Source organism: Ipomoea nil, unplaced genomic scaffold (assembly GCF_001879475.1).
Source record: "Ipomoea nil cultivar Tokyo-kokei standard unplaced genomic scaffold, Asagao_1.1 scaffold3105, whole genome shotgun sequence".
In the NCBI taxonomy this organism is placed as follows: domain Eukaryota; kingdom Viridiplantae; phylum Streptophyta; class Magnoliopsida; order Solanales; family Convolvulaceae; genus Ipomoea; species Ipomoea nil.
Genome location: NW_017619533.1, coordinates 123,413 through 139,140, shown reverse-complemented (window position 1 = coordinate 139,140; position 15,728 = coordinate 123,413). Strand labels below are relative to the sequence as shown.

Below are 15,728 nucleotides of genomic sequence, written 5' to 3'. Positions count from 1 at the left end.
CGTCTGGTGAAGAAACCCTCCCGTCTTCTCTTTCCCCGCCTGCACCGTCTCCTTCGCCGCCTCTGCCATCTCCGTTGCATTCTCCCTCGTCGCCTGCGCCGCCCCAAAGACTTCTCTTTCGTAGTCTCCGTCATCCTCGAAGCCATCTCTTTCGCACTCTGGGCCGTGTCGGAAGCTTTGTCCTTCGCCGACTCAGTCTTCTGGCTGGCGCTGCCCGTCGTCTACTGCTCCCGCTCCTTGGCGGTCTGCGAGTCATGTCGGATGCCTTGTCCTTTGTAGTGCAGAACATCACAATGAAATTTGCTAATTAGTATTAATTAGTTAATTAAAATAAAAAGTTAATATAATATATATCTTTAAAAATATGTGCCACGTCACCCCGCCAAATAAACTTAAAAAATCAAATTAATAAATAATTTACAGGTTACCTGTAGATAACCTACAAAATAATCTAATTGAACCTTTTTTTATAAGTTTGAGGTTTTAATTGAAGCTTTTTGGAGTTGAAGGGCTTAATTGCACATTTAAGGATAGTTGGAGGGCTTATTTGACCCTTATATTGTATTCATATTAATTTATAAATAGATTCATGTAATTCATGTAATTTAACATGTTGAGATAAGAAGAATATAATATTAGTTACTATTATCGTTGATTCCAACGGTAGTGTTGTCCTGCCGTTGACTGTCCAAAAGTCATAAAACCAACATCGGCGCCGTCTATGGGGTTCGATACGAAAAGTTAACGTTCGTTCCTCAATCCTAAAACACACGATCAAAACCCTAATCATGGGGATCACTCAACGTGGCACCCGCACTGGCCGACCCATTCGAGATCTGCAAGAAACTCTCAACCAGCCTACCTCTCGCATGCTGCACAGTCGGTTAGTGCTCCTAATGGAAGGTGTCAATCTGGAGAATCATCGAGAAGAGGGGGAGATCCATCCGATCACACGCCCACCGGTCACTAGCGTCCTACAGACCCAACCGGTCGAACTTCCTCTTACAGTAGTAGAGGCCACTGAGCACCTCCTAAGAGTCTTGCAGCACGACTGCATACTGAGAGGCGAGTCCCCCTGGACCCCCTCGTCAATATCATTCGGACAGAGCATACAACAGGGACCGACCACCCGAGAAAACGCAGGAATTGGACTCACCCAGAGATCATCGCTGCACGGTCTCAATCCTTCACTGCCTAAGACATTCAGGCCAACGACCCCCCACCGGACGACTGGGACAAGACAATCCAACAGTTGAACGGCCGCGATGGAAAATAACGTTCAACCCTCAATGGCGAACGAAAGCCGCTCAAATGGCATCCACGCGCAGGAATCATAAGGTGAGGAGCGTAATAGAAAAGGCTCTCTAGATTGCCTGGTAGAAAGTTGTGGTGAAACCCCCGACCTTCAGATGGAGACTAAGGGTAGAAAGGACAGACCACTCGATCTCCGCTGTCCACCAACCCATTCTCCATATAAATCCAAGAATATCGCACACCAAGAGATTTTGAATGAAACAAAGCCTGGTCGGTCGCAGCTACCGACCGACATCATTACGGCTGGCCAGTTGCTACCGACCGGCGTCGTTGCGGCGGGCCAAACCAGCCATGCCGCGGGCGATGACCGGTCTCCTCCAAAAAAAAAATAAAGATGAAGAAGAGTATATATATATATATATATATATATATATATATATATATATATATATATATATATATATATATATATATATATCTGACAGAACTGCATTAAACTACACCATCTTCTGAGGCAGATGTTCTTGGTAGTGTATCTCCACAAACAGAATTGTTGATTCGATCTTAGTACAGTCAGATGTAGGACAGGGAATGGGTTCTCTCGCAAATGATTCTTTGGAACAAGTTTGCAAGGTGCCTAAGCCAAAACCCCTCACAGATTCAAGTGATATTGAGAAAGAACAAATTCCAATTATGCAAACTAGTGAGATACAGTCTGCAAGGCAAATCACAGTTTTCAAGTCCCTCTCAGGGTCGGGCCTGCCCTTGCCCAGGGCCGGGCCTTCCCTTGCCCAGGGTCGGGCCTGCCCTCAAGTATTCATCACCTACTCGTCCGTCATTACTAACCCTCGTAGTACTATAGCTATTTCTTTTGAATAATTTAAATCAGCTTAATGTGCTAAGCACCTTGTGCTCAGATAACACATGTAACTCTCCTTGGGGAAAGATCACAAGATCGAACAACCCGGCGGTAGAATATTGACTCTTTGAGCTACAACAGATAGAGAAAGTATAGAACAAATACTATCTTGTAATAGAGTCATTTTGTGAGCGATTAAGTTTTGATGATGTTAAATACACACGCTTTTTTCAACAACAAAAAAAAAAGCATAAGACCGGGCCTGCTTGAGGTGATGAACCTTGTTTCTAGGTTTATTTATAAAGAATACAGAAATGTGAACTATTTTGGTTTAGGGCTTATCACTATTTATGCAAATACAGAATACAGAAATCTGGACCTTTTCTATGATTAACTCTACAAATAAATAATAATAATAATAATAATAATAATAATAATAATAATAATAATAATAATAACATTTAAGTACATGTATCGCACTACACATGCACGATAATATAATATGTATAATTGTGGCTATGTAAAAATTACACATACACATGTAAATATAGTTATGTTTTATTTAATATATTTTTATTATTAAATAGGAACTCCCTGCCTCATTGGGACTAAACATTCAACGGTGTCTTCCTCATTGCAATCACCCATTTTTTCTCCTTTTCACTCATCATCATTAACTTCAAATGACGACCAACTTTTATTCCTCCACCTACACGCATGCTTAATTGCTTCAATGCTTGATAACACCTCTGATCTGCAGACCAAACTGCCTTTCATATTTATATATAGATTATGGTGCCCGGTTTAAGTAATTTTTTTATTTTCTAATTTGGTCGAAACATTTAATATTTTTCCTATTATAAATATAACAGCATAATATCATAGTAAGTGTAATCTCATCGGCATAACCATATCATATCATATCCATGTCAAATCATATCATATTCATGTCAAATCATATCATCATCATATCATTCCATCTCATATCATCATCATATCAATCCGTATTATAAACGAAGGAATTTTCAAGTATTTTCAATCCCAATAAAGTAGTAAACTAGCCCCAGTAATTTAAAATGACGACTAACTTTTATTTTTCCACCTACATGCATGGTTGCTTGAATTGATAACACATCTGATTTCACGTCTTAGACTGCTTTTTGTACTGTATTTATAAATAGATAAATAGATTATTTTCTCCCATTAAAGTAATTATATTATTTTCTAAATTTATCAAAATAATTCGATCAGATTTTCCCTATCATCTGTTATTTTCTAAATTGATTTACTATTTTTCTAAATTGATTTACTATTTAATATTTAATTAACATATATTTAACGGTGTAACGACATTTTTATTCTGAACAAATAAAGTGCAAAATTTTTAATATGATATACAACTTTATGAGCACAAAAAAACTCTTTCGCTTGCTTCAACAATGCCGCATTTTTCCTTTCAATAGCCTGTTTTCTCTCCCTTTCACTCATCATCATTAACTTCAAATGACGACCAACTTTTATTCTTCCACCTACACGCATGCTTAATTGCTTGAATTGATAACACCTCTGATCTAGTATTGAACAACTACTTAGATTTTTGTATTTATGAATAGATTATGTGCCCCCATTTAAGTAATTTTGCTATTTTCTAAATTGGTTGAAGCATTTAAGATTTTTCCTATCATAAGTATAACCGTTTTAAAGTCTCGCAATACCAACAATAGTAAGTATAATCTCATTGGCGTAATCAGGCCTGGATTTTGGGCTGTGCAAGCTGGGCTATCGCACAGGGCCCCGAATTTTAGAGGGGCCTCAAATTTTAGAAGCCCAATATTTCATTTTTACCTAGTTAGTCTAGAAATAAAAATTAAAAGTTTTCAATTAAAATTAAAAGGCTCCATGAAGAAATGTTAGGAACATGTGTTTATTGTATTTCAACTTTGAGGTCTAAAGTTTAAAACTTGTGCACACTATTATTATTGTGATAATTGTAATTTATTCCATAATACTATTATTATTATTACTAGTAGTTGCACTCGTGCGGTGCACGACAATATGTATACATATTATAATATATAGTATAAGATTAAAAAAAACAATTGGGTAGACAACTATTTGAAATTTATTAGACATTATCGAATATTTCTTTATATACGACATTTGTAGTCGTATTTTGAGATTTTACATTTTAATCACAAATAAGAATTTTTAGTCTCTTAGGATTATTAACTCTTGGCACTGCTACATACATTTGACCATGATTAAAAATCGGTCTCTTCAAAAACAAACCTACGTTGGATAGTGTTTGACCCTGACTTTTATTTATTGTCATGGCATATGACAACATTAGCGAAAATTGCTTTCTTTGGAACTTAAACGACAATTTTGGATCAGAAGGTGCTAAGGACATTATTGGAATTAAGACCTTTATACCAACATGTGATAGTGTCTGTCCTTGACTTCTTTTGACTTTTGTTGGTTGTCATGGCGTATGATAGCATAACTGGAAATTGTTTTCTTTAAAATTTAAAAGGAAGTCTTGGATCTGAAGGAGTCAAGGCAAACCGTGGTATTAAGACATTAGTACTTGCGTTGTTTCCACATAGAACCTGCACCTCGATAACATGGTTTCCCAACTTTGTAACAATCAAACGGGTCCCATCACAAAGACCCAAAGAGTGCTCTATATTTCTCAGCAGCATAATTGGAGATCCAACCTTTAGTATTAAATAATGATTCGGAACATCTGAACATCTCAAACTGTTTAGAAATTCGATTTTGTGAACCTCATATTGCATATCAACATTTGTATCAGTCTCGCACACTGAATCACAACTCAAATATGTGTTTGACGATGCTTCATTAATACCATTCATATATATATATATAAGTGTAATTAATCATTTTATAAAATAAAATAAACAACATATATATATATATATATATATATATATATATATATATATATATATATATATATATATGTATGTATGTATATATGTATATATATATGTACACATTACGCTACTTATCTACATCTACATATATATAGAGGAAGGTTCAAGTGAGGCAGTGTACTTAGGTGCGGCGGTGTGATTAATTGTAGGCCATTAGATTAGATAAATCCAACGAATCACATTCATCCAGGCTTTTCCGATATTTTCGCGCACGTTCTCACATTACGCGAACTGCAAGGTTAAAGTCGTCATTGGGCACCTGAATATATCAAATCATAGTGTTGTGTGTTTTATGTTCGTTATTGGTGCATTATTAACCTTACCGTGGTGTATTTGAGGATTCGTGTTGGTGCCAAGTTCAGGTGCGCCCGCGCCTTCTCCTGCGGTTAGTGCGGGTGCACTAATAGTTATACAAATATACAGCATCCATGTTAGAAAATGCACACCAAAAAAGACATGCACAAATTAGATGCGCATCACCAGAACGCACCATTAGGTATGAATAAAAGCATCACACAGTGTTCAGAAATACACCATTGGGGTGGTGAGTTATATGGTGTATTTTTTGGGTGTGTTGTGTGTTTTTTGGTGTATTTGTGCATTTCATTGTGGTGCTTTTTCCTAACACTATTGGTGTATTTTGTTAACACTGTTGGTGTATTCTGACAAGTGACTGATATAAATGACCACTACAATTACCATAACAACCCCCCCCCCCCACTTATCAGGACGCGCTTAAATCTTTAAATCTTCATAAATTAGCCGCTTCCGTTAGATTAAGCAAAATGGACGATGCTGATATAGCCGCACCGCCGCACCTAAAGCCACTGCCGCATTTGAGCGCTAATCCATATATATATATATATATATATATATATATATATATATATATGTGTGTGTGTGTGTGTGTGTGTGTGTGTATATATATATATATATATATATATATATATATATATAATAAAAAAAAATAAAAGAGGGGTTGAAGGCTCTAGAAGCCGCTTCAGCCCTCTTACGAGCCAACTTCATACCTCGCCGTTGTCCGAAGAGAACGACGATGCTCTCTCTTCTCTCTCTATTACCGTCTACACTTAGATCGATTACTACCTGTCCTCACAACCTAATCTGAAGCAATTTCTCAACCTAAGCTACTTTTTAGATCATCCAAAGAAAGGTATGAAGTTCCTTCGCTAGATTTCGCAGATTACGTTTAGGGTTTAAGTCTAAGATCAGTGTTCATCATATCCATGTTTTAGATGTTTTTTTTTGGATTATTTAGTATCTTATTCTTTGATTTACATGAATTCGCTCAAATCTTGTGTTTGTGCTTTTATTCTGGTAGATCTAAGTCCGAACCCGTTTTTATGAACAATTTCTTCACTATTATATTAAAACTATGTAATTATTCTAATTTGTTGTTTGTTAAAATATGTAATTTAATTATTGAATTGAAACTATGTTCAATAATTTTCGATTGGCAGAATCTCTCCTCTAAGCTACTAATTTTTTTTTTTTACATATTTAATGAATATTTATCATTACCCCACAAAATTCTATCCTACTTATTAAAATGTCAGGCCATCTTTGTTTTAAAAAATGATTTTTTGTTCGTAGAATACTGTAATTTTACTCTTATTTTTTAGCATAAATACTAATCCTTTATATTATATATATATATATATATATATATATATATATATATATATATATATATATATATATATATATTGTGTGCGAGGATGAACTTGGTGACATGAAAAGCAAATCAGTAGGTGACTAATAAGGAAGCTTTGGGGAGAATACAGAAGATGCTATGGAAACTAAGAGATTAGTTTGCAATTTTACCTTTATTTTCTACAGTTTGTTTTCTTTTGTTGCCTATAATGGTAGACTCTGTAATTTTCCTCATATTCCTCCAAAGACAGAAAATTTCTGAGCAGGGATAGTTTTGATATGTTAGTTAGTGTTTGTTCCATGATTTAGCAGTTAGAATATATTTAAGTAATTGCTCAGCCATTTTTTCAAATTTTGTTTCATTTTCATAATTGTGATCTTTGTTTCTGTCCGTGGAAATGAAAAATTTTCTTGCAGAGTAATGATTACTTTGATAAACACACATGTCATCATAGCATTTTAACAGTATGTTGTATTACTAATAACTTTTTTTGACATATTAAATCAGTTCAATTCACTAATTATGTATGAACACTAACAATTTAGTCTTAACTTCTTTTGACATAATGAATCAGTTGTTTTAACTAATTATGTATGAACACTAACAATTTAGCATATCTCTCTTTTGTGTGTTTTCATTTACCAAAATAGATGGAGACAAAACGCCATTTTTTGTCTACCTTAGTAGGTTCATATCACTTAGACTGTTAAATGTCAATTAGAAGTAATACTTGAATTCTGTAAATCCACCTTTAACAAATAGGATAAAGTTATTTCACAGCCGAAAATTGGTGTCATTTCCTTGTGATGAAATGTTAATTTATTTTAATAAGGAATTTGATGATCTACTAATATCTTCAAACACTTATTTGATACTACTAATATTATTCTTTAATTGTTATTTCATGATTGATGTTAATATTATGCCCATACATAAGACACAGCCCAAGATTTTCATTAATTAATATCACTGAGTTTGTTAGTTAACACCATATATCAACAGTAGCATGTTATGTTGTTAAAGATGTTCATTTTACAGGGTTTAGAGTACTAATATTACTAATCTCAGTTTGCCTTCATTTGTCTTCCAATTTTGCAGGATTCAGCTCATTCTTTTATATTAAGTGAAGTGGAATGTGTCAAAAACTGGATGCATTTCACTGTTAAATGTGAAAATGTTGTTAAATATACAAAAAGGTACATATGATATAATTATTATTGACTAATTTATTTGTCTAGATTGTCAATAGCAAAATGTAGTGGCCTAAGTTACACATTGCCTATACATAGTAGTCTATGTCCTATCTGTCAACATTTTGTCTTTCCAACATGTTCCTTGAATCTTTCTTTATTCCTTTGCATCACCATCAATCTTGAATCTGCACCTGAAAATAAGTTAAGAAAACTGCAAGATAGATAACATAAATCTGTCACATATAAACCAATAGCTCAAACTTAAACATCATTGCCACTTGGGCCAAAAATCACAGTCCAAAATTGTTAGGAATATAGCGGAATAATACGGAAGCGAAGAATCGAAAATTGAGAATTATAGAAGTTAAATAATAGGAAAAATATATAAAATGACAAAAATAATTAATAAAGTGGGAATATATAAATATATATATATATATATATATATATATATATATATATATATATATATATATCTACGTGAAGAAGAAAACAAATTAGAGAAGGATGAATTGAAATTGATGCGTTGATTACAAAGTAACCTAAGCTATTTATACAATGAAAACAAGAGAAAAAAACGCATGGAATAGGAGAGCATCATGCAGCAGTTGCGGCAGTTCTGTGGAAATCCAATATATTCGGTGAGATGTGTAGGAAGTGCAGCAGGCAACGTGGACATAATCTTCATGAATTAGAGCCACTAAATTATTATTTCCTAACAATCTCCATCTTGGATCAAATTCATTATAGAATTAACAATTGAAACAGCCGACTAAACTCAAGCACTGCTTGAACTTAGCAATAAGAAGAACCTTAGAACAGCAGGATGGATCACCGGCCATCAACTTCCTATGCGACTGAAAGAACATAAGCAACCATATTGGTTTCATCATCACTAGCATACCTAGCAGGTTTTTTAATTGTCCTCCTAGGACAATCCATAGCATTGGAATACTCTCGTTGTGGCTCGACGAGAGGTGCGGTGCTAGTAGACGCATTATCTTTAGTATTACCATGAGTGGTAGTAATACTGTCAATAGGCCTGAACTCAAACTCCACCTTCTCAACAGTATTTTGCGTCTCATCTGTACTTGGAACTTTTCCAGAAGAAAGTAGTGCATTTTCATCAAAAGTGATATCTCGACTCAGAATGTGATGTGATCCTCGGGCTGGAGACGAAGTTTGGAAACCTTGCGTTCTCGTTTGGTCCTCGGGCTTTTTCACGTCTCTAGTAGAACGGAGCTGGCATTGTCTCGGTTGGTTTGTGATGTGGTTCTGTTAGACGGATTTGGGTTGTGTTGCGGGAAGGGTTATGGTGTTTTCTAAGATTGGGATTCGCCCACACCTGGTTTGAAGGTGATACGAAGAAAGAGACGCCACAAGGAAGAAAACAGTCCTTGATAAGTCGGGAAGTCTTGAAGAACTCAAGAACAAGGCAAGGCACAAGTAGTGCTCTTGTTTGCTATTTCTCAAAATCTGATGTGTGTCCTTTACAATGAGATTAGGAGTGTTATATATAGCTCCCTAGCATGCCTCTTGCCTAAAGACTAGGACATGGATAGTTTGAATTCAAACATAGCACTAAAGTCTAACTAAAAACAAATAACTAGACTACTTATTATAAAAGAAATAATATGCTACTCATTATTTGAATACTAATGGATAGTCCAATAAATTTATTTACTATCCATGTAATCAGCATAGCCCAATTAAATTAATTTCCCTCGAACTGAACCCCAATTAGATTAACCGGCCGCTCCTTGTCTTCATCAAATTGATCCATATCCCATTGAGCGCTAGGCAGCCCTCCAACGACATCTTGTAATTGTTTAGCCTTTGCCCTTGTCATTGGACCATCTACTAGGACTCGTAATGGATCATCGTTGTCCTCAACAGAATGATTTTCTGAGAATCAGGAGACCATAGACGATACCCTTTTGACTCAGAGGCATAGCCAAGGAAAATGCATTTGACAGCTCTCGGGTTTAATTTACCCGTAGTGGAATGAGCATAAGCAGGACATCCAAAAACTCTTAAGACAGAGTAGTCAACAGGATTACCTGACCAAACTTCTTCTGGAATTTTGAAATCAAGGGATGAATCTGGAGATCTATTTACCAAATAGCAAGTAGTAGAAACGGCCTCGGCCCAAAAATCACGCTATTTCCGTAACCCAGCATTAGAGAGCATACAACGAGCTCTCTCCAATAGAGTCCTATTCAAACGTTCGGCAACACCATTCTGCTGGGGTTTACCAGGCAAGGTCTTGTGCCTGACGATTCCATTTGCCGCACAAAAGTCATTGAAATCTGACTCACAGAACTCCAAGCCATTGTCTGTCCTGAGCTTCTTGACTTTTTTACCTGTCTGAGTCTCAACAAGTATTTTCCACTTCTTGAAAATAGAAAATGCCTGATTTTTATGTTTCAGGAAATAGACCTAGACTTTATGAGAAAAGTCATCAATAATAGACATAAAATATCTACAGCCTCCCATAGACTGGAATTTAGTTGGTCCCCATAAATCAGAATGTATGTATTCTAATACATCTTTGGTACGGTGTGTAGCAGTAGAGAAACTAACCCTCTTTTGTTTCCCAAAAACACAATGCTCACAAAACTGTAATTTACCCGTACCTGAACCACTAAGGAGGCCTTTCTTGCTCAGGAGATGCATGCCTTTCTCACTCATATGCCCCAGACGCATATGCCATAACTGAGTAAGATCCGCATCAGACACCGATGAGGATACCACTACTGAACCTGTCACAGTACTACCATGCAAGACGTACAAGCTTCCAGAACGAGAAGCTTTCATGAGAACAAGAGAGCCTTTTATGACTTTCAGAACTCCACCTTCAGCTATGTACTTGCACCCCAGAGATTCTAAGGTACCCAATGATATCATATTGCGTTTCAAATCAGGAATATACCGAACATTGGTAAGAGTCCTGACAACGTTATCATGAGTTTTAATCTGCATACTTCCAATTCCACTAACCTTGCTGATGGATTATATGAACCCGGGGGTCCAGATTATGCAACCCAAATGTATGTTGAATATGATGGACAAATAATAAAACGGTAAATATTGTATTAATTGGACACAAAATGCTATTACAGAGGTTCGGGACATGTAATAACAGTACAAATGTTGTCAGGAAGTATGAGATGCCTTGTTAGGACACCGGGGGGTGTTTATATACCCCCCGGGTGGCTCGGGCCCTGGGCCCGCGGCCCGCGCCGCGAGACTCGCTCCACGCGAGGACTCGGCCATTGGCCGAGCACGGAGCTCGGCCAATGGGCCGAGCATGGGCTCGGCCGAGCTCGGGGAGGTCGGCCTACGCCGACCCCCACTGGGCCGACCCGGGGTGGTTGGCCGACCCCGGGGTGGTTCGTCCTGCTCCGCGGGTGGGCACGGGTCCAACCCGGTTTGTATTGCATTGCTCCGCTCCGGCTCCGTGATTATTCCATCATCAGTCCCCCACTCTCGAGGCTGCGAGGAGTCGTCAGCGCGAGAGAGTAAGAATGAATTTAATAATTACGGGGCCCTGAATTATATTCCCAAAAATTCGCCCCTTCCTCTCGTAGAATTCTTAGCACGATAGGACTCCCAACCGGACTGGAATTCAGGCCTGTGTAAATCCTTATCAGTTAAGAGTTCTCATCCTAATACAACCCTTCCACTTCCCCTTTAAATACCCTCTCCATCTCCCCAAAACCTCCTCACATTCCCAACACACACTTTTCCCTCTCCCCAAAATTTCCCCCCCTTTTCCCAAAAAATGTCTTCTCTTTTTCCCCCCTTTTTTTCCCCCTTCCTCCCTTATATAAGGTAGCCCTCCCTTCATTCCTCACCCACACAAAGCTTCCACCAAACTCAAAAACTCTCCCCCTCTCCTCCCAATTTTCCGGCCACCTCCCCGCCGCCGACCGCCGCCGCCAGCCGCCGCCGTCCAGCCGACCCCGACCCCCGCCGAGGCCGACCCCTCCCCCCCCTGCCGAGGCCGACCCCCCCTGCCGAGGCCAAGCAGCCCCCGGCCGACCCCCACCCCGCCGACCGCCGACCGTGCTGCGTCCTCCTTCCGCCCACTTCGTTTGTCCCCTCCTTGCTTGAGTCGGGTGAGTTTCGTGCAAACCCTCTTTTAGAGTTCCATAGCTAGCTTTATATGAGCATAGTGCCTCTTGTCGAGGACACGCATCCGGTAGACCTACCCGTGGTTCTTTGTTATCGGACCGTCCTAGATTCCATTGACTACGCGGACCTCCCGCCTAGCGATGACGAGTCCATTGACTTAGACCGGTTTCCTTCCCCCTACATTGAGCACTATTACATTGAGTACCCGTATATAGATCCGTTAGCCACGCATCCCCCCTTCATGTTGACTCCTACGCCTCTCCCAAATCCATTCCCCTTGAATCAATACACTGTCCTTGACTCCGCTATCCCTCGGGGGCTTAGGTCCTCCTTGAGTCCTCATGAGATCGCCGTGGCGAAGGCCTTGGTCGGCCCGTCAGCCGTGGTCCATGTCCCGCCTCCCGGGACGAGTATCCTAGAGCCTCCCGGGCCCAATTTTTTTGGGGTCCATGTTACTTCCCTCCTCATGGGCTTGGCTTTCCTGCTTCACCCCTTCATGACTGAGCTCCTGAACTTTCATTGCGTGTCGATGGGTCAGCTAGTCCCCAACTCCCACTGGGCGGTGGCGGCCTTTATTGTTCGATGTGTTGAGGTGAATATCCGCCCAAACCTAGCCCTATTCCACTTTTTTTTCACCACGACCAATTCATCATCTAAGGAGAGTAAGGGCTACATGGCGTTTTCGGCTCGGCTGGGGACGCGGATTATGGGACACGTACGAGACTTCAACAAAGGTTGGAAGCCCCGCTTCGTGTTTGTCTCTACGGGCGAGGCGCTCCCTTTTGAGGTGCCTTGGGGAGGGTACTTCCGTAAGTGCCGCTGCCCTAAGTCCACCCTGGAGCTTGAGGCCCTGGTTTTGGAGTTCTTGGGTGACACGGACGATATGTTGGACTCCCAGGCCCTCGTTGAGCACGAGTCCTTGATCAGGGCGGGCTTTTCTCGCGACCCCCCCTCCGCCGCCTCCTCGTGGTGCTGCCCCCCCTCCTCCAGACTCCGCGAGGGAGACCGTGGAGGAGTCAGCGAGCGATGATTCAAAGGATGATGAAGTTATTGAGTTGCTAGCTGGACATTCGACGCCTCCTCCTACCAGCTCTGGTTTGTCACCTTGTCGACGTGCCTGCGTGCCTGCTTATTTCTGTGTTTTCATTAGAAGTGCTCACTGGCTTGTCTTTGTGTAGGTATGGCTCCCCGTCGCACCGCTATCACGAACCTTATCGAGAGCTTGCGGAACCGTGGCGGCGAGGACCCGAAGCGCCGCAAGACTGGCGAGACTAGCCATGCTACCTCGGGCGTCCGAGTTCCCCCAGGTCCCCGGGTACCACGCCGCCGCGAGGCGAGGTCCGCTACTGACGAGGACCACTTGTCGGATGGTCGTCCGGCCGACCCCACTCCCCGAGCTCCGCTGACCGCAGCGCCGCGTCCGGGTGCCTTGACTGATTGGTCCATCCACCTCCCACCTGCAGCTTCGATACTTGGCGGGGATGTCCCCCCGGAGGCCTTGGCGCGCAGCCTCCTCCTGCCCCGCGACGCTGCTTTGCACGAGGACCATGCCATCTTCCGCCCTTTGGTGGAGGTACGTATCCTTTTCCGATGACGATGTGTTTTTGATTTTTGTTCCCTATTATCTTGTTTTCTGCTCATGCTTGCCCTTGTATAGGCGGTTGTCCGTGCCGCATCCATGGAGAAGGTCATAGTGAGCACCCGCGAGCAGCTGGAAACCGAGACACGGGCTCGCCAGGACGTGATCACAAAACTAGCGGCGCTGGAGGGTCAGCATGATGAGTTGATTGCCAGCCGGTTGAGGGAGTGCGCAGCGCATCAGGTGGCCCTGAAGGAGGCCTCGAGGGTGGCTATTGCGGGTTACAAGGATTCCCAGGCCTTTGTCGAGGACACGAAGGCCTATATCTCTGCGCACCCCCAGGAAACTTTTACTTATCTTTCGAGCTTCCCCGAGGGGAATGAGTGTTTGGGTTTGCAGGGGATGGAGATGTACGAGGCGGGGGAGTCCTCCATGCAGAGCAAGATCTATTCTATCCTTCGCGCTAGGGATGCATCTTTTGACCCCGCGGCGTGGGGCCTGCCCGAGGAGCTGGCGGAGGAGCCAAGTGATCCCATGGATGTGGCGGTGGGAGAGGGTGGAGCGCCACCCCCCCCCCCCCCCCCCCGTTGGACTCGGCGGCCGACCGCTCGTCGAGTGCAGACTTCGCGGCCGACCTTCTTCGTTTTGCAGGCGTGGATGCCCCCCAGGAGGAGACTCAGGCTGACCTCGGAGGTGATGGCGATGTCCGCGAGGCTGCGCAGTCTTGATGTCCTTTCACGCTGGCGGCCCCTTGTCTTTATTTTGTTGCTCGTCTAGACTATCTCTTTTGTTTTGCTTAGATTGGTGTTATTTTGGTGTTGCGGGTTTGTTCCATCACTTGCATTGGGTATCATTACCCAACAAGACAACTCCACCATCAACCGGTTCCAGAGAGACGAACCAGTCTTTGTGAGGACACATGTGGAATGTACAACCAGAGTCCAGAATCTACTCAGTTTCGCTCCGTTTGCAACCGGAGCTGACAGATAACATAACATCGCCTTCTGAATCACTTTCAACAACACTAGCTTCAGCGGACTTTTCTCTCTCTTGCTTGTTTTTCAACTTGAAGCATTCAGTCACATCGTGACCCTGCTTCTTGCAGTACTTACAGGATTTGTTGGACTTACGTCCTTTGGACTTGGACCTAGAATTTTTATTGCTACTCCCTAATTCAAGTGAACGACCCCTTACGGTCAAGCCTTCACCTTTGTCCTCAGACTTAATTTCAAAATCAAACTTTTCTTTGGACAATAGGTTTGACTTAACATTGTCGAAAGTAAGGGTATCACTACTATTACCATACAACATAATTTCTTTGAAATGCTTGTATGATTTAGGGAGAGAGACAAGCAATAAAACAGCGCGATCCTCATCTTCAATTATGACATCAGTATTTTCCAAGTCCAATAAAATAGAATTGAATTCCTCCAAGTGAGATTTAATAGAAGTACCTTCCGTCATACGGATTGTGTACAGACGCTCCTTCAGGCGTAGCGTGTTCGCCAGAGTTTTGGCCATGTAAAGCGTATCCAGCTTGGACCATAAATCTGACGCAGTCGTCTCACTTACTACCTCACGTAGAACCTCTTTAGACAGGCACAAAAGAATGGTTGAACGTGCCTTGTCATCCAAATCTTCCCATTCTTCATCTATCATTGTAGCCGGTTTCTTCTTCTTCCCAGCTACCGCTTTCTTCAAACCGTTCTGGGTTAGAACGGCTTCCATCTGAACCTTCCAGATAGAAAAGCTAATTTTCCCGTCTAACTTCTCGATATTGAACTTGGTAACAGTCGACATCTTTGAAAATAACTCTCAATTAAACCGCTCTGATACCACTTGTTAGAAATATAGCGGAATAATACGGAACCGAAGAATCGAAAATTGAGAATTATAGAAGTTATTAAATAATAGGGAAATATATAAAATGACAAAAATAATTAATAAAGTGGGAATATATATATATATATATATATATATATATATATATATATATATATATATATATATCTACGTGAAGAAGAAAACAAATTAGAGAAGGATGAATTGAAATTGATGCGTTGATTACAAAGTAACC

The 15,728-nt window shown here is 40.9% G+C and overlaps 1 long non-coding RNA gene across 1 annotated transcript; it reads left to right on the top strand.

The window, feature by feature from the left end:
• Window positions 1-6,095: 6,095 nt before the first annotated feature.
• LOC109166742 lies at window positions 6,096-7,039 on the top strand. The gene is made up of 2 exons (XR_002051720.1): window positions 6,096-6,241; window positions 6,806-7,039. It is a non-coding gene; the product is annotated as an uncharacterized LOC109166742 (long non-coding RNA).
• The last annotated feature ends 8,689 nt before the right edge of the window (window positions 7,040-15,728 follow it).